The 26,881-nt window shown below is 35.0% G+C and overlaps 1 protein-coding gene across 1 annotated transcript in view; it reads left to right on the forward strand.

The window, feature by feature from the left end:
* Positions 1-18,252: 18,252 nt before the first annotated feature.
* Positions 18,253-26,881, forward strand: part of si (sucrase-isomaltase (alpha-glucosidase)) — a 191,640-nt gene continuing 183,011 nt past the window's right edge. Inside the window, exon 1 of the mRNA XM_039756899.1 lies at positions 18,253-18,424. The gene's annotated coding sequence lies outside the window, so the exon portion shown is untranslated. The remainder of the gene's footprint in view (positions 18,425-26,881) is intronic.

The raw sequence follows: 26,881 nt of genomic DNA on the forward strand, positions 1-26,881 counted from the left end.
ACTGCACGATACAGTGGGAACTGAGAGACAGTTTATCTGACGTAACCACAAAGGGCTCTACTCACAATGTTCAGAAGTACTATCTGCTCAGTCAAGGATGGGAATCTCCTATTACTGTAGCTTAGGCTGATGAGAGATAGCTTCTGAAGGCCGTTGTAATAAACACGTTGTGGGTTTGCTGCTGGCCACCGGCAGTTATCACAGTGCAAATCAACTATGATCGCTTGTGGTGGGAGTCAACAGCAATACAGCATCTGAATGTCACGCCATGCATACATTTTCTTACTTGTTTCTGAGTTAGCTTGCAGCGGTGCAACAACAGTGTTTGTATTTCTCTCCTATTTGGGTCCTTAGGCCTGCCAATCATTTGCAGGAAGACAGTCCTCACTACTTTTTAATTGGGTGGAAAACATGGTGTAATTAAACTTAAATTTAATATGCAGTAATTTATAATACTTGAATTGAAAACTGATGTGCCAGCTACTGGCATATGATGAAATCCAAGAACTGCTACATTTTTTCATTTAAGAAAAAGATGAGCAGATTCACTAATACTTGAAGCTAGGCAAAGAGGAGAAAGAAAAGTAAAAGAAGAAATTAAGGAGTGAGATTTTGATGCCTAAATGATAGATACACCTTTCAACTCTCTCTAGTTGGGACACAGATATTATGAAGAGTCAGATTAAATGAGTTTTCTATCATTATTTACTGTTATGTTCATTTTATTTGCTATCTTATTAAATGTATATTCATGTGACCTTTAAATATCATATCATGTCTATAAATTAAAGCATAGTCGTTGGGCTTAGCAAAATGTGGTCAGCCTAGAAAAGAAGATAAGTATGCAGATATATGGAAAGATCTGAATAATTGTTCTGTACTTTATTATTATTGCCATTTTTTTTTAAAGAATTACTTTTGACTTTGCTCTGTATGATTCTTAATTGTATTAAGCAGTCCAGGAAAATAGTTTTATCAATACATCTAAACATTATTTTTCTGACAAAGCTTTTTCTGTTGCAGAATTTCCCAGAAGCTGGCACTGATTTAAGGCTGGGATCAACCCATTGAATGACAAAGCACACTCACACACATTCTCATTCACTAGCAAATAACCCATTTATAGCTGGTAATCAACCCTAACATACACGACCTTAGGAATCTTCCCACACCCCGTGATCCATATGGCAAAACAGCAAACAGTGTTTGTGGAGTTGTGAGGCAGCAGCATAAACCATTGGTCTATAGAAGCCTTCTTAAGAAACCCGTACATGGGATTTCTTATTCAAATGTATTCACATTAACAAGTAAAAAAAGAGAAATGAAAAGCAATAAAAGTAAAAATCACAATCAATGTATTTTCAATGTGGAATAAAAACACAGTTTAATGAAAATGAAAAAAGCAGTCTACTAAATGAAGTTTAAAGGATGACTTTCTATAGTTCAATTACACAATCAGATTGCTTTCCCTCTTAATGACAAAATGACTAGTGAGTAAGTCAAATTTTGAACCTGCTAGTCTGTTTGATCTTTCACTGTTCCATCTATCAGAACATGGAGATGAGAACAATTTGTGCTTGGGTGGATATACTGTAAGTATGCCATATGACACAAATCATATTTTAGCAAAATCTGGCCTAGATCTCTGTGATAGATGGTATGTCAAATTCTAGATTTGTTAGCAAATATTACAATTATCTGCATACATATTCTATCCTGTATGATTGTATTGCTAAAACAAGTACTGATGTCACCAGTCAGCAACCACTTCTGTGCTGTAATGATACTTAAGAGTATCCATTAAATTCTTCCACATTTCCACAAGCTTCCACAAGCTCTCATGTCTTTTTCAATGTGACTTTATTATGTTGAAAGACTCAAATTTGCTAATTGAAAAACTAGAGTATTCCAATCTAGAAATCTACCAACCTACAATGAACTTGCAGTTAAAGCACTACAACTCTGGAATTCTGCAGTTGTTGAGTCAATGTCTGCTCAGCACTGAATTGTTAGTCAAAAAACAATTTTTCAGAATCAAAGACAAATGGGAGCAAAGAAAGAAATCCAAACAGAAATATAAAAAAGCAAGCACTGAGTCATAAAAGATGAAAAGTAATCTACACAACATGAGCCAGTACATTCACAAAATAATCTAAAGAAGTAAAACTCAGTTGAAAGCATCATTTGTTTGTGAGACCCTTTCTTGTAAATTGTGAGTGAAGTCAGGGAGCAAGTATATAGTTGATAGCAATGAGTATCTTGAGGAAGACGTAGCCTGACAGAGTGCTTCATGTAAAGTGCAGTTCATGGCAGATCTGAAACTCAAGAAATATGAAACAGCCAACAGAGTGCATTGTCTTTGTATTGATGTTGACTTGTATCACTGGGTTAGGCATGTGTTTATCAGATCTTCTACACCATTCTTTATGCCCTCTTGCTATTCTTGTTGATCAGGCCAGGGCCTGACAAGTTGTCTGGGACCCCCTCAGTACCGACTGCCAGTCAGAGTAAAACAATAGCACATCAAACACAATCTAATAACTTCACTATAGAAGCTGAATAAATAGCATATACTACATAATTTACACAACAACTTCAACTATGATTACATAAAGAGGTGGCAATTGGTGAAAAACACAATACACAATTTGCTTTCAATAAAATAAGTACAGTATAATCCCTGCAATAACACATCTCACATTTACACAAAAAGGGAAATTACACAATCATTCCCACTAGTTATCACAAAAATTAGTCACTAGTTTGCTTGAACTGAGACTGTCCTTGCTGAAGTTGAATGCATAGAGCGATACTATATTTTCGGGACAAGCATCATGCAGAGTGCTACTGGGGTACCAGGGTGATACTGTAGCGCTACACACATCACCATAGCCATCAGCATTATCTCTGTTTACTATCATAACTCACATAATCAATATAGGCCATGTGCTGCCACCAGAACTAAATACAGCAGTAAAAAATAAATTGAAAAAAATGGTAATAACAAGTCAGTTGTCTTAAGATTTGGATCTCATTGAATCCAGATATTCACACCGGCAATTATGAAATGCTTCGTTACTTCTCTCAATAACAGTGCATCTCACCCTGTCTCTTTTAGTATCTCTTCAAAATTCTGGGTTACTCGCACTCTAATGTCAAGAACTGTCATCCTCCTCTCCCTGTAACTCTGTGGCCAGTGGTGAAGATGTTTGAGGTTGACTTTGGTCCAGTTGCAAAGATTCTTTAATCTGTTATTGCAGATACATTAAAAATAGCAAAAATGTTGATGGTACATTTTGCAGAACCATTTAATTTTCTAGAAGATTTTCTTTGCTAACTAATCTTTTGCTTGTGCTCCATGGAGGCTTAGGGATATATCTTATTCCTGCTGCCCAGCACATCTGTACCTGCTGCTCACGCCCTCCGTAAGGGCTCTTGCTCATTGTTTAAGCAGGGGCTTGATGTTGCTAATGCAAATGCAAAATATTTCCTTTGGCCATTCTTTTTCATGTTTATGTTTGGCGAATGTTTAACACCATATTATATTTAAAGGCAGATTCTCCCTCATAACTTGTGGCACTATCAACGAATACATTTGCATGTATTAAGGTCTATAGGGTCTCTATTGTCACATATACGGAACAGACCTAAATTCCTACATGCTTGTACTAATTAACATGTTGGTATTTTCCATTAGTGACTGTATCTATCTTAACTCAAAATCAACGTCTTCTTTACTTAATTAATCTCAGAACACATTTGTCACAAAGGCATACAAATAAATTACAGGTAAATTATGAGGAGCAAAACAGCTATCACTGATGCAGTTTTAGGTGTCTGACTGGCAGCCAGGTATTACATTTCAGATGAGTTTTATCTCCTGAAGTTTTTATAGCCCAATAGCCACAGTAGGAGAAATGAATATCTAAGGTCATGTCTTCTCTGCTGTAACTGATGATGGCAGTGACAGTGTCTGCTTTCCAGATTCAGTCCACTTCTCACCCTTCAATGTCAGTGTATATTTTTTGTGAATTGTTCATGAAGAAATTGTACATACTGTATGCTGATATGTAAATGCCGGTGCTGTGAAACCTCATCTGCTTGGGTGAAATCCTTTGAAAGTAAGGAGACAGAAACTGGTCACTAAATGTATGTGTTATACTTACTTCAAAACTTATCTAACCAAGTCAGTCCTAAACATTTTGAGCTAAATATTTTACAAGGCATCACATTTGTCGCACATCTCTTATACACCATGACCAGGAGGTGCAAATGTGAATTTGGTGGTAGGACATACAAAAGACAAAGGGTGAATCAAAAAGCTTCTTTAGTTCCATTATAAAGATCAGATACTCGGTTGGTTTAATTTTCATAAGGGCCTGAGCCTAACAGGTCCATTCAGGGATCCATTCCTGGATCAGGCTAATCTGTTTTACAATGTGAGTGTAACTACATTTGGTTGTGCTGCTATAGGTGTGCCTTTTATTTCCATATTGGTTTGGTGGCAAGAGGACATGGCACTGTTTACCTTTTTATTTTAAGCTGACTCATTTAAATTGTTTACTGACAAAAATAAAAAAAATCTAGAGCAGCTATAGCAAGAAAACTAGACTGCGACTTCTAAGAAGTAATTAGCAATTACCAGAGAATATACGTGTCTTTTGTCAAGGAGAATAAAAACAGAACAGATTTTTCAAGAGTCTGTGATTTGCTATGAAAACCAGAGGTCTATACCTTTATTGTTAAGTCAGCCACCTGACAAGTAAGTGTAGTGAACACCACGAGACAGACAAGAAGCAGAGAAAGGGTCAAAACAGGGAGATCAAAAGACACAACAGTCCAGCCAAAATGATCAGTACCACAAAAATCAAATGAGAAAAGCTTAAAGTAAAGGACTTAGAAAATGTTTTTGATTCCACAACTTGGATAAGGAAGTGACAGTTACCCAATCTTTTAATCCGTTTCTTCACATACCTACAAATCACAACCTCTGATGACACACCCGAGAAATCATGAGGTGCTGCTCAAATGATGAGTATTCAAAATAACGATGATTGTTAAAATACAACATGGTGGCCAAAATGCACCAAAAAATCAAACAACTTCTAAAGGAAATAATATCATGAATAAATAACATCAGAAATGAAAACCTTCAAAACAAGTATACAAGTATCATAACAATTGGTTGAAAGAAACACAAAAAATATTAACAGAAACCCAATCATTACAGTTACTAAAGTAGCAAACAAAGTACATGGAGTCTTTAGCGTTATTCGACTCAAGCCAAAACATTAAGACACAGAACTCAATCAAAATGAGAATTGTGAACCAGAATGGCAGTAAATAAATCACTAAACTACAATTGTTCTCAGATCAAATCCATAATGTTCGACAAAGAACTACAGTTGCAGTACTGGAATTTATAGTCTGCATGACCATGGGTCATGATGCCTCCTGGGAAGAGGTCTTTAGTAACTAAATTACATTCTAAAATAGTAGCTTGATGAACTTAAAAATGAAAATGTAATAAAATCTTTCTAATGCAAGAAAATAAAATTAAAACACACACGTAAGCAAAGCTTGATTACATACAGATAGATAGATAAGAAAAAACATAAAAATGGACCAAACAGGTTTTACAATTCTTATTCCCTCTCTTGCAAGGCTGGCTCATGGCTTGTTAACACTGTTGCCAGGTTATCTTCAAAATACAGAAAAATAAGTGGTACAGGTACAGAAAATACATTAATAGATACAGCTTTGTAAATAAAACACAGTTTTTGGAAAAGTGATCACATAATCACACACTCTAATGCTAAATATTGTGTTTAAAGAAGCTCATAAATAACTGTTACCTATAGTTATTGAATGTATTCTTAATTAATAAAACTGGATGCTGTAGTGTTACATTGCTGTAAAATTGAAAAGAATGAATTTATGACACTTTATGTTTACATAAACACACATATACATAAATACACATACATACATGTATATTATATATATATATATACTGTATACATTTATACACTTTTTTATATAGCACATCAAATACACTTATAATAAATACTGTCAAAGGGACCTGAGTGACTTATGTTTGCATAACTCTTTACATAAACAACTCTTCCTATCACCATGTATACAGTGTTTGTAGTGGAGGAAAGTTGTTTCCACACCTTTGAAACAAATGTTATGCTAATGATAGGAATAAATGCAGAGCAGATGTTTAAAAATGGCACAATAGATCACCCTTGAAAAGGTATCTTAACAGGTGTTTACAAATGAGCAAAAATTGAAATCTGCTCGTCTAGGTGAGAGGCACATAGTGAATTAATCATAATTGCACTATGCATGAAATATCATATAATGCAAAGCACACCATCATTTGACTTCCTTGCCTTTTATATTTGTCTCTCATAGTCTTTGAAATATTTTTGGAGTATTGCAGAGAAATTAAATGTCAATCCAGTGGTTCTCAAACTGTGAGGCGGGCCCCCTTAGGGGGGCATGAAGTAACAAAAAGGGGGTGCAAAGAAAACATGATTCAAAAATATGAAAAATACATCTATTGAAACCAAAACAAATTAACTTAAACTATGTTCTGAAACTAGAAAAATAAATAAAGCGTTAGATAAATGTCGATAAAAGTTAAGGTATAATAAAATATGCCTCTACAGTATGATATATCATTAATTTAAAAAGAACAAATTGGTATTAGTGGGCTCCTTTCAAAAAAGGAGGCATGATTAAAACTGTTATGAAAACTCAGGTCGCAAATACTTAAAGGTTGAAAAACGCTGATCTATAGGAACTACCCCACCACCTTCTACTGGTGATAATTGAGTTGCCTAAACCTACAGACATTTTCTTCCACTTTCCAGTTTATTCATGTTTTTCTGTTGTCCCTTTCGGCCTTTCCATTCACTCCACACACATGAATTTTCATTGATTCTAATTATGCGGGACGTTCAAAAAGTTTCTGCGCTTTTATATTTTCATTGGAAACAGTGAAGGCAGGAGGAGGAGTAATTGGGCATTAAAAAGTAGGTACGCCGCTGGGAAAATTGCATCACAGACGAAGGTGACTATGTACAAGGGTGATGTAATTTGTTTCTGAAATTCTTAATAAATAGAGTTTCAAAAGTGTGGAAACTTTTTGAATGTCCCTCATACATTTGATAACTAGTTTTTCAGCTCAGAGTTCAATAATTTGCTAATCAAAGGCATTTTAAACACTATACCATTATGCCACACAGGTTCAAAGTAAGCATGCCAAACATGGAGAACAGTGTGTGTTATTCTTAAAGTGGAGGTTAAGCTGATGTAAATTAATTGAATTGCTGCCATTAATTTAATTGAAAAATGTCCTTTATATATTAACAAGTATTTTTCACAAATATTGACTATAATTATAACTTCATTAATATGAAATGAAACAAAATGCCACATACAAAGTACCTGGATGAAATGTTGAGACAGCTTAGCTATTAGCAAAACAAACAAGCTTGATTGTCAGACTTCTTATATTATCATAAAATGCACAATTTTCCAGAGACCTAAAGTGAACTACGACATGCCACTATCTCACTTTCAATATTATTACTGAATCATGAACATTAAAATAGTATTTTAAGACTACGGAAGGAAGCATAAAGTAATGAAACTACACGTATTTGGTTAGGAATGGAAAGACAATCCTACTCAATATCTGCTCTGTATACTTTGTTCTACTTCTCTGCCATTGCTAGTTATGATCAGTTTATATATTATCTGGTGGTTAATCACTTGCTCAAAATGTGCTGCCAATACAGGATACATTCTAAGGATAAAATATTAATATCAAATGTTTCAGTGAATGATAATCATGTTTAAGTCATCCTTATCCCAAATAGTGTTTTATTTTATGGAAGTCACTTGGTATTCAAACATTTAAAGAACTGTATATTGACAATATGTGTTTAAATTCAGAACAACTACATCTCAAATACATTCTTCTAGAAGAAAGTTACTTTTACTATGTCCAAGTAAGAAACTTTGTTAAAAGAATTTTGACCAGCTATTCTAATCTATTAATCACAGTGGATAAAACCATACCATTATTAATGAAGATAAGGTAGCACTTCCAGGCTCTATTAACTTATGTCAAAAATTGTAGCCCTAGATGATCTAAGGTGATGTGGAGAATGGGACCTTCTAATTAGATTCTCAGTAGATAAAATTCAGTTATTGATTAGATGTTCTCTTCATCAATTTGTCCAAAGCATGGTGTAATTAATTTCAACATTGTACATTTACTCATGCCTGCTGTGTTCAAGTAAGGTTACCCAAAGTATATTCAGGACAACAACTGAGAATGATGTCATCAAGTGTCTGGCTTGAAGGATCATATATTTTAGAAATATGTTACACTCAGGTCATGTCATGTCATTTTCTAACCTGGTTAATCCAGACCCAGTTTAAACAGGATGCTGGTAGTAGGTTATACTAAAAAACAATGACAGTACATTACTATTATTCCAAATCTTCTAACATGACTTTTTGAAATAATATGAGATGGGACATTATATTATGAAAAATCTGTACTTCTCACCTTATCATAATCAGTCCCATTTCACGCTCATTAACTCAGTTGGAAGTGGATGCTTATTTTTAACTAAAATTAAAAAAAAAAAAACAAAGCAAATGAAGAATTTTAAGATTGTGGGCATAATTTTTTAACACTCTCATAAAATAAACAAGCTGGGCCTCTGCTACCCTTTATTGATGTCTCAGTATTTATGAAAAAGCATTTCGTTTTGGGCTTTCTTTTCACATAGCCATCCAAGTGAAATGAAAGATAAATACAAGTATTAATGATTGTATCTTTGACTGATCAGTGTCTCATTCACCATAATATATTTCATAAAATCATTAAACTTAAAAAATATCTCTTCAATTTAACGAAAACTAAATAAGATTAAATGACTTTAATATTTTTTTGGTATTCTTCATAAAGCTAAATGTGTTTGAACTTTGAGGTCCTGTGGTTGAACCATCATGACAAATCCATAGTTTGAATCAGTGAGAAATGCTGCTCCTGACTTGTCACACATGGATAATGAACTCTCTTATTAAAATTAAAGGTTTATGTGTCATTTATGAGCAACAGTTTGGTAGAATATTGTCAGAGGGGGACATTGTTGTACACTGGGTCATTCCATTTCTCTCTTAGGAAAAGAAACATGCAAATATTACATCTAAAGCCCAGCAGATGAATAGGCAATAGGCACCCATTTTTTGGACTGAGGCAATAAGTTAAAGGCAAATTTCCTGGGTTGTCCTGTAACTAATTATTGTGATGGCTGTCTACAGGATATCAGTATTTACTGTCTTGCAAAAGAGTCACCACTTTGAAGTTTTTGGCTGGTTGATATTACAAAGAATACAAAGTTGTGATAACAGAACTGCTCCTTCCTTGGAGGATGTCTGTATTTACCTGACTTGGAAATTAACATGTTTGACAATATTGGTTTCTAAACAGCAGATCTGTACTCATTAATGGTTGGTAACAATACATTTTGTTAACTTGTGTTTTCATTATTTGTCAAACCCAAGAAATGTAGATGTGCCATTGTTTAATCTGATTGTCCAGAACTGATAATTGCAGGGACTGAAGTAGATTTATGCTCTGGCCAGGAGAAGGCAAAAGGAGGGACAGTCCACTGAGAACACTGCCAAGACACTCGGACAGAGCACAGGGGCTCGCAGGCAGACGAGGGTACCTGGCTGTCACGACGTGAGGCACAATGACAGCAACACTTACTTCCAGGGAGGAAGAGACAGCTCTACAAGGAGACATCGGTTGTGGGTCCAGCGAGAGAGGGAAGTCGCATGAAAGGACAGAGCAAAGCTGGCAGATGAGAAATAAGGTAATAAGGGTTCTAAAAAAGGAATTTTCTTCCTGATACTGTTAGATTTGGTTTATGTTCATTTATCTTTTTAATGTACTTATGATTGTCTGGTGTAATAGAAGTTACTGTTTCTTTTCCTGAAATTACTGTTGTGTCTTTCATTGTGTGTTTACTCACCGCCCAATTTAAAGAAACCTGTGTACTATTATTGGTAAATTTCAGGAGTTCCCAGTCTCTTAATAAAACTGGGTGGCGTAGTCGGATATTTTAACGGTGTCTAGGTTAGATTACCTGTAAGTGTGACCAGACACCTGTCACAATATTTATAATCAAATTGTGAAGGCATTAAATAAATAGTCATAGAGGAAAAGGTGGTTCTCTAAGAGCTATCAAAACATGGCATTTCAACTTTTAAGAACCTAGGTTAAAAGCAAGAAAATGACAAAAGGTTTGTCTGTCTCTATGGTTGCCATGTTTTTTTTTTGTTTTTTTTTTTCTCTTTATTGCCATCTTTTCTGCACTTGTCATTCCAATTTGGAGCTGTAGTGTCAATCCATGGGAAAATTTAGTGTAAGATGAGAAATTCCCTGTAGGGGGTGCCAGTATCTCGCATGTACCTGCATTCACTTCTTCCAGACTGTGAGGGTAAACCAGAGATCACAGGATAATCTCCAGTCAATGGCCACACCAACTTACATTTAACACTTCTGCATTAGTGCTCTAATGCTGTTTAGCAAAGTTTCCTGCTGTGCCTTCACGCCATTCTTCTTTTTTAGATATACAAAGTGCTAACCGTGTTTATGCATATACTGCAGATTAACCAAAACATCTTTTATTTCAGTGACACAATCTCTGTCAAGCTGTGTAATAACAAAAATGGAAATAATAACCATATAACAATGTCAGTTCTATTCTTTCCTATTCTTGTTTCTAAGATTTTTTCAAGGGCTTTTCAAGGGCACAAAAATAATTACAGCATTTTAAAATGAATGTATGTATGTGTGTCTTATAAAGTGAATAGGATGTAGTATTTTCTTTAGTTTAAGAACTGCAGCTAAAAAAACTGTCTAACACCACGGGTGAATTTTATTAGATTTCAAAACAAATCATTACATGTTATATATGATATATTTTTGAGCAGTTTTAAAGAGTTGTGTAATATATGACTTTCAACAGATGAGATACTATAAAATAGTTAAAGATATAAATATTTCAATATTAAGTAGCATCATTAGCCCACTAATCACAATGCAGTGTGTACTGTACATGAGATGATAGCTCCAGTGTCACTATAATGGCTCTATAGTAATTGAAAGCAGGTGATTTGATATAATTTAAGTCTAGCTGGAATCCAAGTTGCAGACAAAAAATATTACAGCATATTAAGAAGGGTGTGGTAAAGCTCCAACATATGGCAGTCAGCTATTGTTTTTAATTAAAGGTTCTACTGAACATATGTTTAACAAAATAATGGAAGCACCTGTTTTTATTTTATTACTGCAGTATGGTGTTTATTCTGAAACAACATTTCCATCTAGGTTAAATAACCTTGAAAGCAATAGGGGGTGGATGTGGTTACAAGAGGATTGCTTCCTTACTGAAAGAAAAACCATATGAATGACCAGATAGTGCAGATGTGTGAAGGCATTTTTTTTTTATTAATATAACACATCTTGGCAATGTGTTCAAACTTCAGAACAAACTCAAGGTTTTCAGCCTTCAAGGGCTGCAATGAATACAATTTCAAAGTAACCGTGCATTTTGGATCTCAGTTTAAATTTAACGCTTGCACTGACACAAGATTGATAGAAGGTTTTGCAGGATAAGTGATTCGCTGCTATGGAAACTGGCATATCATCCACCAAAATATTAATACTTCCTTTCTGCTCTTGATGCACAGCATTACTTATTGTTAGGAGAAATGGTTTCTGGGCAAATATGTGTAAATCTTTCAAGTACAGTGAGAAATAAAAAAAATAGATTTTTCTAAAATGTGTAACCTAACAGTTCAATGTACTTATTCTACCACTGCTTCTATTACAATAATCATTTTCTTATACTGGTAGAATTATATTTGTACCCTATATAGAAATTCATTCATTTTCCTTTTCAGAACTATGTCAATAAAACATATGTTTTTAAATTCTTTATACAACAGTCTTTAATAGTTAATTTTTTAATTGTCTTTATATACTGAAGCTTGTAAAATATTAAAAAGGACAAAACACTGCAATCCATTTTTGTGACATAGAAAAATGTTCAGGTGTGGAGATCTGAATCTACAAATACAGTCAGAGACAAGCAGTCCACTTCAATTGAACAAATATAGTATATAATCTAAAAGTGCAGCAAATATTAGTTTTCCCATTTTAGGAGTAACCAATTTGTTCAGCTGATATTTTTATTTCTCTTAAAAATTATGAATATACCTCATGAAACATAATATGCCTTTGATTTGTTGATTTTATATATAAATCCAAGCAGCCAGTTTTTCACTTTTACTGCACTAGAGGTGTTGTGCCTTAATGATAAATGTGAGTCACTTGGAAGAAATAACAGGTCAAGGCCATAAGATAATTAAAAATATATGTTTTGATTATCACTGCTTATTATGCTGTATTCATGCCTGAAATGATTAAAGATATATGTTGTTGTCATTACAGCTTACTATGTCAAATTCATGGTTTAATGTTTCAGAGGCCATGACATGGGAATTACTATAAGTAATAAGTACTTTAAATAAGAAAATTGGTATGGAAAAGGGATACTAATCCATTTAAATGAGATAATTATGTGCCTTTCCCAGGACAATATTTTATTGTTGTGCATATGACATTATTTTGCATAAATAAATTGGCATATGAAACTAAGAGATAATATATTATTGCAAGTGTGTTAGATACAGTAAGTCATGCATATGAGATAAAGTATCATTGGATGTAATTTTAGTACTTGGAAATAAATGTGTATTGTGTTAATTTCTCCATATTCTTTTTTGAGATCTGTATTATAGTCTATCAATTAGACTATAGACCAATATAAATATGCAGCCAAATGCAAAACCAAACTGCTCTTATAACAGAATGTTAGACTTCCATTTAAAAAAAAATCTCTATATATCAGAGGTCCAAAATTATTACACAAATTACCTAAGTGGAAACAGCTGAGTTCAGCAAATAATCACTTTAAAATTCCCTTAGGATTACGGTAGCATTTGTGCCAAAATGTTATGAGCTGAATAGAGATCAATAAAAACAAAACATTTAACTTCAGACAGAATAGGTTCTGAAAATATTTCTGGCCAAACCAAATTTTTCACAACTCACATACAATATAGTAAATTACAGACAGGGATTTTTTAGATTGTTTAATGCAATATTGGAAAGTGAGAGGATGCCTTAGGAGTGGAAAAGAAGTGTATTAGTACTGATTTTTAAGCATAAGGGGTATGTGCAGAACGGTAGTAACTAAAGAGGGATAAAATTGATGAGCCACAGCATGAAGTTATGGGAAAGAGTAGTGGAAGCTAGGTTAAGAAGGTAAGTGATGATTAGCGAACAACACTATGATTTCATGCCGGGAAAGAGAACTACAGATTTGATTTGTATTCTGAGGATGTTGATGGAGAAGTATAGAGAAGGACAGAAGGAGTTACACTGTGTCTTTGTGTACTTAGAGAAAGCATATGACAGGATGCCTAGAGAGGTACTGTGGTATTGTATGAGGAAGTCTGGAGTGGCAGAATTAGTATTTAAGAGTTGTACAGGATATGTACGAGGGAAATGTGACAGTGGTGAGGTCTGCGGTAGGAGTGATGGATGAATTCAAGGTAGAGGTGAGATTACATTAGGGATCAGCTCTAAACCCTTTCTTATTTGCAATGGTGATGGACAGGTTGACAGATGAGATTATGATGTTTGTGGATGACACTGTGATCTGTAGAGAGAGTTTGGACCAGGTCGAGGAAACCATGGAGAAGTGGAAATATGGTCTAGAGAGCAGAGGAATGAAGGTCAGTAGGACCAAGACTGAATACATGTGTGTTAATGATAGGGAGGTCAGAGGAATGATGAGGATGCATGGAATAGAGTTGGCAAAGGTGGATAAGATTAAATGCCTGGAATCAACAGTACAGAGTAATAGGAAGTGTGGAAGAGAGGTGAAAAAGAGAGTGCAGGCAGGGTGGAGTGGGTGGAGAAGAGTGTCAGGAGTGATTTGTGACAGACGGGTACCAGCAAGAGTCAAAGGGAAGGTCTACAAGACAGTAGTGAGACCAGCTATGTTATATGGGTTGGTGACGGTGGCACTGACCAAGAAACAGAAGACAGAGCTGAAGGTGGCAGAGTTAAAGATGTTAAGGTTTACATTGGATGTGACAAGGATAGACAGGATTAGAAATGAGTGCATTAGAGGGTCAGCTCAGGTTGGATGGTTTGGAGACAAAGTCAGAGAGGTGAGATTGCATTGGTTTGTGCATGTGCAGAGGAAAGATGCTGGGTATATTGGGGAAACAATGTTAAGGATGGAGCTGCCAGGCAAGAGGAAAAGAGGAAGGTCTAAGAGGAGGTGTATGAATGTTGTGAGAGAGGACATGCAGGTTGGGGGTGTAACAGAGGAAGATGCAGAGGACAGGAAGATATGGAAAAGATGATCTGCTGTGTTGACCCGTAACGTAAACAACCGAGAGAAGAAGAAGAAGCCTGATTAAACTGAATTAACCATTTGTGAGCATAGCCATGCACTTATATCTGCTTGTTTTGGTGCATATTAACCTATAATGTCTGACCAATGAAAGGCTGTAGCCTAGATGTGAAGGGTTGATGATGATTTTCCCTGCCCATCTCATGACTCTAGGATAGTACAGGTCCTGTAAGGTGCGCACACTGGCACCAGTGATATTTTCGCCTGACCTGACTATTTGTTGTAACCTGTTTTTGTCATGTTTAGTAACTGATCCGAACCACTGTTATGGATGAGCTGAGAACCGACTCAGTGACTTCTATGCAGAACTGAAACAGGAGGTCCTGTGGAATGTTGAACTTTCTCAGCTGTTGTAGGAAATACATACATTTGCTGTTGTACCTTTTTATGATGAACCATATGTTGGTCTCCCATTTCAAGTCGCGGAGATTATGGATTCCAGAAATGTGAAGGTTTCCACAACCATCACAGCAGTATTAATTATGGAGAAGGGGGATAATATGGTGGGACCTCTCATAACGTCCACAGTTTTAAGAGTGCTTAGCTCCAAGACTTTTGATTAAATAACAGGAAATCTGCAGGTTTTCAGGAAACGGAGTCTGCCAGAAAATTGCTGAACCTGATAGTGTCTCAACTACTGTACTACACAAATACATTGTGCTTATCAGCTAGGACCAGTGTTAACTCATCTATTTAGTCAGTCAATGGACAAATTTAGGGTTCTTGTTGGTTTCAAGTGCTCTACCATTGTTCTGTCCCAAAAAGGATAAGATAATTGGACTTATGATTACAGACCTGGTTAATGTACATCTGCAATCACAAAAAATAAATCTGAGAACTTGATATCTTAAAATCACAGAGGCGTTTCTGAACCCTCTTCAGTTTGCCTATACCAGGGGTGGGCAAAGTAATTCCTGGAGAAAGGACTAAAGTGGCTGCTCGGGACCACGGTTTTGTTCGTGAGTGCAGCCCAGTTGCTTAATTAGAAAAAATCCTTGCCAATAAGTGTTGCTCGCTGAGCTACATTTCATGGCTTGTTAGTGCTTTAACTCTGCTATGTCAAGTCATTCTCATATCCTAGATTTTTTTCCATTCTAAGGATATCATCCAAATACTTTGAAGTATAACCTTAAAAAACTGGGTATGTCAGAGGACTGGGACTGCATGAAGTGGGTTTTAGCCTCACCTGGGGAGGCAAAAAGGGATGGGTAATTCTCAACCCTTAACTATTTTTGCATGGCAACAACTCTTCTCTTTCCTTCCAAGTATTTAATTAAACCTGGAAAAAGTGAATCACGATAAATACACACAGGTGTAAAGGGAACAAGCAAAATGGATAATCTCTGCAGGAATAGGTCCCACAGAAATTCTTTTGAATTAAACCTCTTGACAACTAAAGAAACCGAACAACTAATTTACAAATCATTATTATGAACATGGAGAGAAAGCTAATAATTTGTCAAGTCATTCTCATATCCTAGATTTTTTTCCATTCTAAGGATATCATCCAAATACATGGGTAATTCTCAACCCTTAACTTTTTTCGCTTCTCTTTCCTTCCAAGTATTTAATTAAACCAAAAAGTGCCCGATAAATACACACAGGTGTAAAAGGGAACAAGCAAAATGGATAACTGCAGGTTTCTTTTGTCATTTGCATCTTATTGCCAATAAGGAGCAATTAAAAACCAAGACTGCAGCTGTTTAAGACTTATATAAGCAATAAGGGTTCAAAATCTTAGTGAGGGAGACAACTAAAATGAAGCAGAAGTGTTTATAGAGTAATAAGTGATTTTTATTAAGCAACTGGGTTGGAACAAAAACCTGCAGCCACTGAAGCCCTCCAGGAATGACTTTGCACACCCCTGGCCTATACAGACATTATAGAATGAGAGCAGAGGATGCTCTTAACAGTATCCTCCACTGCAGCCAGCTGTATATGGACTGCCCTGGACCAGATGCAAAGATTATGTTTGCAAATATCATTTAAACTTTTAGTAAAATAATATAAGAAATTCTTAATTTAACTCTTGCTGTACTGTTTCTCATTGCATCTCCTAACTTGTTGACAAACAGGGAACAATACTTTCAAATTTTCCCTTCTTTTTAGACTCTAGCACTGAGGTTTTCCACAGTACAGTGTTCCCTCTGCTAATCTCCATGTACAACAATGGGTGTACTTCTTGATACCCATTAGTCGAATTACCAAAGTCTGCTAATGATTCAATACTCATTGGTTTCATCGCTGGTGATAAACAGAAAGTCTATAGGACTGAGGTGAACCATCTGGTTTCATGGTGTACTAAAAACCATCCTGTGTACAACATAGTTAAATAAGTCAAAATGTTTATTTTTGTTCATCTAATAAAACCCTCCGCCTCCTCTGTTGGAAGTAAACATGGCCACAACTAGTTTGGTGAAGATACATTTCTTGAAAAAATCATCTCTAAGACACTAAAATGAGATAATCGTAAAACTACTTCTTCTGCCAGTTTTACAGAGTTAACGTCTTTGGACAATGTATCTGCCTCCTTCAAGAGTTAACTGCAATGTGTCACCTCTTCTGCAGACAAAGTCATCAAATGCTGTCTTCCTTCTATTATTCAAAGCTGCATTGGAAAGAAGCAAAAAAAAATAAAAAATGCCAATCACACCCACCCATCCTGGTCACCATCTGTTTTGTAAACTGGTATCTGGGGAAAGCTACTGATCTCTCGAATTTAAAGTCACCCAGCACCTAAACAACATTTATCCTAGAGCTCTTATACAACGTATTATTGAACCAGCCCTCCAAGTTGAAGACTCATATAGATGCCTAATGCAATGCACAGTAATAAAAATAATAACAACAACAGCATGATATCACTTGACCACAATTATAGGTAATCCCTGGAATTGTCCTTCTGAATATAAACATCTTCAGTCTACACTGTTTGTTTTAGATTTTACCATTGAATGATAGTCTTGGCTGAATTGATGTTGCTGTATGTTGTAATTTTCTGGAATGGATGTTATTGTGCATGTACTGTAATTATCACAGTCTTTATACCAAACACACTTGAACAAATTATGTGTATATATGCATACGTGGTACACATGCTACTAAATTATTAACTCAATATAATTAGCATAAAAAAAACTACCTTGTGAGTAGATACACATCTAAAACCAACTGTTGTATGCTTTTCTTAATTTAAGATAGTTAAATGGTTAAATAGTTAAATAAAAATGGGCCTATATTTTGGGATTTTGAAAACATTTTTGGCTAAGGGAACAGATCATAATAATGTTATATGATAGTAGTGACAGTCAAGCAAAATGACACCTTTTATTGGCTAACTAAAAAGATTACAATATGTAAGCGTTCAAGGCAACTCAGGCTGCTTCTTCAGGCAAGATGTATATGATAGGAAAGAGAACACTACAATAATAATCAACTGCATTTATGCCATGAACCAAAATTTTATTTAAAATGTTTTTGTAAATTGTTAAACAAACTAGATGTGGGTATATGCTTGCATAAGGTAACCCATGCATGTTTGACAAAAGTATTGTAACAGTTTACTCATTACAAAACAAGCCTTCTGCACTTTAGTCAGCATAATTTTCTGGGAGTCTCTCTCTCTCTCTCTCTCTGTGCCGCCAGCATATTTTGCAAGACTCTGAGGGGAAGGTACATGGACTGTTGAAAGCAGACAAGGGAGCTGAAATATTCTGCTGACAAATCAAGATGTGCTCTTCATTTCCAGAATAAAGCAAAACAGCAGAAAAAAAAAAATAGAAATGCTACTCACTTAATTTTTGGAATCTGAATGGGAATACTGTACTCATCAGGTAGTATATACTGTAGTACATCTTTAATATACTGTACTTTTGATATGCAATATTCTGTAACTAACTTGAGTCAGTTACATAGTAAGGTAAATGTCATACACCTAAATTATATATATGATCATTGTGTCAAAATATTTGCATTTATCCAACAGTAAATTGTTATACAAGACATATTCACATATCTAAAAACAAAAGAAAAAAAATCAAACATTTATTAATTTTTTTATTTGTTCATCTCAATGCTCACTCTTGCAAACTAGTTCATTTTAAATAAGCCACAGAAGAACTGGTTTTGTTTCTATCTTTTTCCATGTGATTTTCTGTTTACATGGTACTTTGGCCAATTTCTTGGGCAGATATGCAGCGTACTAACAATTATTGTCAGACTCACCAGTGAAACATTACAGAAGTTTCCAAATATCGTGCTGCTAGATGGGAGGCTACTTTTTTATTTTACAGGCTGCTCAGACTGTTTCAATTGCTTCTTTCTATTTCTTAATGAAAAATTTCCAATATGGACTAATCCTGGAAAGTATTTACACCGTGCAGATCAAGTCTGTCTTCTTCTGATTGTTCAATATAGTGCACTATATTACTTTGAACTTAAGAGTTTCTGTTGAGTTTGGAGGGTGCTCATGAAGGAGGAACATAGGCCAGAATCATTTATAAATATGTGGCAAGCTGTCATATTTTCAGTTATCATATTGTGATAATTTTGACTTATAATGTGGTATGGTTTCATCAGAATACAAACTATGAAAGCTATAAAATATCCTGGATTAAACGTTGAACACTGCAAAGCACTATCAGTGTGCCTGTTTTGTTTTCAACTTAAAAACTTGTTGAGAAGATGATTTCAAGATGTGGTTAGAGCAGACAGTCAGAACATTCAAATTTGCCACCCCTCTAGAATATTCACCGACTAGGCTATTGTTTTTCAGTCTGGATAAATTCTTAAAGAAGGTTAGGCATACTTTTACCTACATTCAAAATTCAAACCCAATTTTGCTTTAATCAAAAAAGGAAAAGAAGAATGTTGCTTGGTCCATCTACTAAATATACAGTAGTTATAAGGACCTGGGGCCTCATGTATAAACGGTGCGTACGCACAGAAATGTTGCGTAAGAACTTTTCCACGTTCAAATCGCGATGTATAAAACCTACACTTGGCGTAAAGCCACGCACTTTTCAACGGTACCTCATGCCTTGTCGTACACAAGTTCTCTGCTCGGTTTTGCAAACTGGCGGCACCCAGCGTCAAAGCAATGCTACTGTTCCTGTGTGATTACTCATTATTTTCATGACGCGGCTTTATAAATACACAGAAACTAACCGCATATTGTTTATTAGTGTAATGCATCTGATTGTAATTAACTCGTAACAATATAATGGTCCAGGGAACAGCCATAGTATTCCAAATACCATAACTGCTCTCACTTCTTCTTCTTCTTCTTCTTTCAGCTCCTCCCGTTAGGAGTTGCCACAGCGGATCATCTTTTTCAATATTTCTCTCACTGCACCACTCAGAGTATTTATATCACTGTATCTGAGTGTGAATCACAGCAGCAGCTGATCGGAAAGAGAATTATCGGTTTACAGCTTCAAGGACACGCTGTCTCAGCCACTGCAAAATGTTTTAAAGCCTTTCCTGTACGGACCTCGCGGTTCAGAAACAGTTTAATCCCAAGAACTTTAAATGCACTCAATCAATTGCTCCTTGTAGAACGGTTTGTACTTATAAGTACAATCACCCCACTGTAAACTTGCACTACAGTTATAATATCTCACAACCTGGGCCACTTTATAAAGCGTATTTACATATGATGACGATAGCATTTTTAAGGTGAAATGCAGCAAAATATGTTTGTTAAATTATACACATAAAACTTTAACTTCATTTAAATAATCTATATTCTTCACTGGGAGTGTCGTGAAGGATAGAATAATTAAACATGTACTACGAAGATATTTCAATGTTCTTTAAACGTTTTGAAGAATCGGCTAAGCTTACAGATGGCTTAACGTCTATTACAGAGCTGATTGTATGGCGATCGGTTACTTGGGGAAAGAAAAGCACTGACTGCAGTGACGGCTACGCCAATACAGTATATATTGAATATAAAACAGAAAAGAAAATAACAACACAGCTAAAAACGCAGCGACAAATTTCAACAATAAATTATTTCATTGAAGTGAAACACATGTTTAATAACGTGCTTTAACTCCTATCATCATGAAAATGACATCACGTATACATCTCAGTATTTTAGTTATTCAGAGAGCTGTAATATCACGAATGTAATGGATTCTGTGTCCAGTTGGAGGAAGAGAGCCAGTTTAAGAAGCAAGTAGTGATTCACACACATAGAGCACATACGAGTAGAAGATCAAATACAAAACAAAGCATTTAACGTGCTACTTTAATTACGATGTGATTTGAGAAACTGGTTAATTAAACGATTTTAAGATGAAGTTTATAATGTTCTACTAAATGACAAAATAAACTACGTGATTAAAGTGGAAATGTCGAGATTGAAGTTGGCATTTCGTGCTTTTTCCCCACAGTGTGCCTTTTTTTCTCTGTACCCTAATAAACTTTCATATGACACTCAGACAGTGGGCTTACAACTCAACAAGCGACTTTGATATGTGACTTCTTTTTTATTTCCGGCACTGTGCGATTTTGTGAATGTGAGCTTTCAAGTTTCTCCAACACGCTATGTCACTCGATCAACTTCATTTTGTTGATTATACCACGGTTTATTTGAACAAATAGTATGTTTTTCCTTTGCCTCCACTTGGTATTCGCTGAAATTCTTATATTTTCCCCGTGCTTTTCCCATTGTCTTTTCACAGAAGGCTGCGCTTAAGGGCAATTTATATTGATTTGCATATTCAAATAGGTGTACTTCTGGGAGGATTTGAGGCGTTACATAATGCGCGTGCATGAGCGTTAGTTTTCACGCTGATCGGGATTTATGTAACGGAAGAACGTGGAAGTTGGAGTACGCACAGATTCCTGCATCTGGATTTTTCTGTACGTAAGCACATTTCGGCTTTTGTGCTTACACCATGTTATAGTGCGAGTTCTACGCACGGCGTTATACATGAGGCCCCTGTTCATTTGGAATGCTGTTGACATGTAGAATCAATAATATGTTAGAAGGCCACTTTGACACTGGGTATGTTATAAGCTTTCACAAACCATTAGGCCAAAATTGAATTACATTGATGATTAACGGAGGACAAATTTTCAACTTCAGCAGTAAAGTCTTCTCCAAACTTAACTCCAAATAGACAATTGATGAGAGGTGCTGTTCAGTTTAGTTTCCCAAATATTTAAAAAAATTAAGTGAGGAAAAACAAGAACAATTTGCAAATGCATTGTATGCAATAAACACCTATCAAGAAAACAAAATCAAGAGCTACATTTACGCTTACATGTATTTATAATGCTTCCACAAGTAAGGGATCAACAGCTAAGATTTTAAAATCACTTTTCATTTCTCCAATATTTTAATTCAGGCCTTTGCATTTGTCCTCCCTTATGTTATGTCATTTCCTTTCCCCAATCTTTACTCATCACTCGATCCTTTAGTCACAAAGGATCTTCTAACTTGCTTATTTTATTTTATTTTGTGAAAATGATTTTATTTTGTCTTTTTTGAAGACCCACAAAATACAGTAAGTTTTCTGCTAATTTATAGGAATAAAATAATTAAAAGTTCAATATCATTAAATATTATATCATGTATAAGGACTAAGTAAGTTATTATCTGTGTTTTCTTAGTACTTGCCATAAACAAGGTTGTAACCAAGATTTGAGTTTTTAACAGTTTATTAAGTATAGGTTTCTTGCTTAGTGCAGTGCATATTATTTTATTTTTTTACTCAGGACAAAGAACAATACAGGATAAATAAAGTTGTCAGTAGTTGTTATTTCTTAGGGGCATTGGTTGTGTTGTTAGTTTAAATTAAAGCATACTGAACATAATAATGAATGAAAATAAAAAGATGTTATTTTGCTTCTATACAACAAAATAACAAGTCAAAGTTATTTCTTCACAAAAATGGTATGTATTCAATTGACACATGGAATTGTGTTCTAAAAGGAAGCATTTTTTTATTCATTTAAAAAAATTCCTAGCCTATTCTTGTGTTCTAAAATGGAGCTCAATTGGCACAGGTCCAAGGCATTAAAACAAAAACCTTAACACTTTCAGAATATGCCTACTTTCAAGCAGCACTTTCACGGTGTTCTTTTAAGAAAATTTGTGTTTCTGAGGCGTGGTTGTGACACCAAAAGTAAACCAGAGTAATACATTTTATCTTAGATCCTTGATTTTCCTTGAATTAAGGTTACATTTCCTGTTTGCTTGTCAGCTCACAGACACTGTTATAGAAGATGTTTTGGCATTTTCCATAGGTGTACCACCAATTGCCAATTGTCCTAAGCCTCACTACAGCTTCAGACTGCATATTCTGCTCCTTTTGTCTCTCCAAGTCTGTCTCATCAGTGGTTGTGTACTGCAATAGTGTGTAACAAATGATGCTCTTCACAAAATAATGCAGACTGTAAGAAACAGTGGCAAAGCCATCAATATGCTAGGAAATATTCTAATTTGAGTATGCATGTTGTCAAATCATTGTGACTGATTCAAAACATGCACAAGTGATGGCAGCACATGCATTCATATCATATTTTACATGCAATTCTGGTGTACATACTGAATCACATATAAACACAGTGGTTTTGACTGATGTGAACTGAAATCATATTTGTTTTCCTTGATGGCACCTTATTTCTAGTTAAATTCAATTTTAGATTGGCCCTCCTGGCTACAACCATGATGCAATCTTGGATGTGTGTCAGAATCAAACAAAGAAACTGCTTTGTACCATCTTCTCGTTTCACCATGTGGAAACTGGTGCAGGCTGTAAGCTAATTACTCCTAAGTGTGTGTCAGAGACTACTTTTCACCTATTACATTCTGTCTTGTTCTATGTTACTGAATGAAATGTATTCAAAAAGGCAGTGTGGTGTGATGATGAATCATGAACAAAAGTGTTCCATTGTACTTTGTACACATAACACTAAATCTGAACTGAACTGATTATACTCAATGACACAGCAAATGCATGAAATGTTGGGAAATCCTATCAATCATATGTGTTTAGTATTGTGATAAGTAATTTGAAAGTGTAAGGATTCAAATACTTAAGGCCCATTTATACTTAGTGCATCTGCATTGCCATGAAGGTCTGCTAGAAATTTCGTTAGCAGTCCTAGTGCATGGACCCTAAGTTTGTCGAACGCATGCTTCCAAATTTTTTTGCATGGTCCTGTGTGCTTTTACTATGCATGCACTAGACAAGAAAAAATGAGTTCATTCGAGAAACAATTGTATGAACTATTTTGCCACTACCTAATCCTATACAATCCAACATTAAAAGCACATAGAGACAGCCAAATGTGCACAAGTGCATGGCAAGAAATCACCCAGATTCTTGGCAAATATGAAAGTTTGTGGAAAATCTACAAGTTCGATATGTAAAGGCAAAGAAAAAACTTTGGAAAAAATGCCAAAAAGTCACACACTGAATGCCTGAACTATTAACAGACCAGGGTGTCAGCAGTGCATTAAGCATAATGTACAATACATACAGTAATGCAAAGTGGGCTCAGCCCCCTGAGATATGTGCATAGTCGGGCAGTTGCTGCTCAGCATGAGAATATGATTAACAAGAATGTTCTAGTTTATATTACAGTATCATTTTTTAAAGTGTAAATCATACCATGTGAAATATAGAAAACATAACACAATTCACTGTATGCTTTCTGTTATTAATATTAATACACGTTAATGGAAATAGCACATAAAACAACAAAGAGTCCACTTCTCATGAGGTGCTCACTCAGCAATACATCCATGCAGCAGTAATTTTAAAATACTTCACATTAAATGTCCACATAATTGAATAAATACATTTTTACTCAGTATTTTAATTATAAATGGCCTATTCATGTTTCTCAAATAATTCATTTACAGTATTATCCTCTTGCACAAAAACATAATATGAAAACTCTCTCACTCTGAATGTAAAAAAGACCAAAGAAATAATATTTGATTTTAAGAGACAGAAATCTGTATGTTCACCAATTGAAGTTCTGGGAGAGGAGGTAGAAACAGTGACTGAATATAAATACTTAGGATTTTACCTAGATAACAATCTTAACTGGAATACAAATATAAAAAAAATATATTCTCTAAATGCAACCAGCACTTATTTCTACTCCATAAACTCCAACTATTTAAAGTAGACAAGGACCTCGTGTTGTCCTTCTATCACAGTCTGATCCAGTCTGTGATCACTTTCAGTTTCATTACCTGGTTTAATAGTCTGACAAACCAAAACTCAAAAAAGCTCCCACAGATTACAAAGTATGCAGCTAAAGTTTTCGGGGCTGATGTAGATGATTTGACTAGTGTGTGTCAGAGGGCAATGTTAAAGAAACTGGAAATCATCTCAACTGATGACAGTCATCCATTACAGTACATGTAGAACTAAAGTTCCGTAAATCAGCAAGGATAGTCGCTTTGAAAACCCACACAAATCGCTCCACAAACACCTTTCTTCCTAGTGCCATACGACTTTTCAATAAGAAATATCGGAGATAATGATTAAGGTTTTGATATATATCCTGTAACCTTTTTTTTGTGTAAATATGTATTATCTAACTGCTTTACCTTAACCTTTCTTATTTCTATTTGTCTGTTTTATTTCATTCGGTCTGTTATTAGATGCAACTGAGAAGACAAATTTCATGTTTTCTTGTGTAAACATGACTAAATAAACAAACCTTAAACCTTAAACAAAGACTTATTTCAAAGAAACACTATATTTAATTTAAAATACCACAATTCAATTCAACTTTTTTTTTTTCTTGAAGTCTTTATATTTCTTTTCCTTAATATTACATGGGGGAGTCCCTTCAATATTTTTTTCCCCACAGACCTCCAACATTCTAGCAACACCACTGAATACACTGCATTGTATTTTTTATCAAACCCTTAGTTTTTTTAAAGAACCATGGCCATCTTCAAATTGATACTAAGTTCACAGTGTCAATCACCTATCAGCATTATGTATTCTTTGTGGCTTGTCATGTGAATGCAAGATAAAAAATAATGTCAGGTTATGCAAATTAGTTTTACTTTGATAGTGATTTGCTGCAGGCCTATTATTGAATTGTACAGCACAGTACACGGTAATAAAGGAACTGAGAACATTTCTAAGTGAGTAAAAGTAATCAGTATGCATTAAAATTTCATTAATGGTTTGTATTTTAGACAGGCAGTGTGATGTAGTGTTGAAGGATTTGGACTTCAAACCATGAATGTGTGGGTTATAATCCCACTACTGACACTGTGTGACCATTAGCAAGTCAGTTCAACTTGAATGTGCTCCAACTGGAAAACTAATGAAATACAACCAATTCAATCTCAAATGATGTAAGTTGCCTTGGATAAAGGTGTCAGCCAAATAAGTAAATGTTCTCAGTAGACATTTTCTCAAACCCATAATATGATGAGGTAGTTCTGATTCACAGCAATTTTTAAATCAAATTATATTTTTAATAATCATTATAGCATTACTATATATTCCACAATCATGTTGCAGATGCTTTCTATAGTTCATGACTAAAATAACTGAAGCATGGATAGGTTTTCAAAATTGTCTGATTTTGTTCAACACATTTACTGAAAGACTGAGTAATTATATGACATTTTTTGACTACAGAATAGAGAGCAAAATAGATATTTGGTTAGCAACATTTAATAATTTAATAATAATGCTTGGAGCCGATTTGCAAGGTGACATGTACTGTATATGCTTGACAAAACCACACCTCAGCTCTGGCACAGAAGTGGACAAGCAGTGAGGTGAAGCATGCAGCTAATCTAAAATGAGTGAATCTAACAAAACTATTTTGCTTTTTTTCCCTTTCAAAAAACACCTGAACACAATATGTGTGCAATCCCATGGACTTGACTTGACTTTTGTTTTCATGCTTAGGCTCATATCATATCAATATATATATATTCACTTTAGAACCCACTTCACATGGCAAATTAATATATATCTTCACTGTAAACAAATAACTTTGAGCTAAACAAAATTAAACTTGCCCCTTAAGGAAACAGACTAAATGATGTGAATATCATACATTTTTCGAATTTTTTTTGTGGTCTATTTCCTTATGATAAGATAAGGAATTAACAAATACATTTTGGTTTTTGAGTTTACTCAAATAGTGTTGCTAACTATTTTTCTACAGATTTTTTTCTGCCCAAGACAAATAAAGTGCAGGGGAAAAAAAAGGATCCAGGCAGCACTCAACCATAATACCAGTGAATGCAGGTGCAGACCAGCATAAGGATCAGTGCTGTCGAG

Source organism: Polypterus senegalus, chromosome 1, assembly GCF_016835505.1.
Source record: "Polypterus senegalus isolate Bchr_013 chromosome 1, ASM1683550v1, whole genome shotgun sequence".
Classification (NCBI taxonomy): Eukaryota; Metazoa; Chordata; class Cladistia; order Polypteriformes; family Polypteridae; genus Polypterus; species Polypterus senegalus.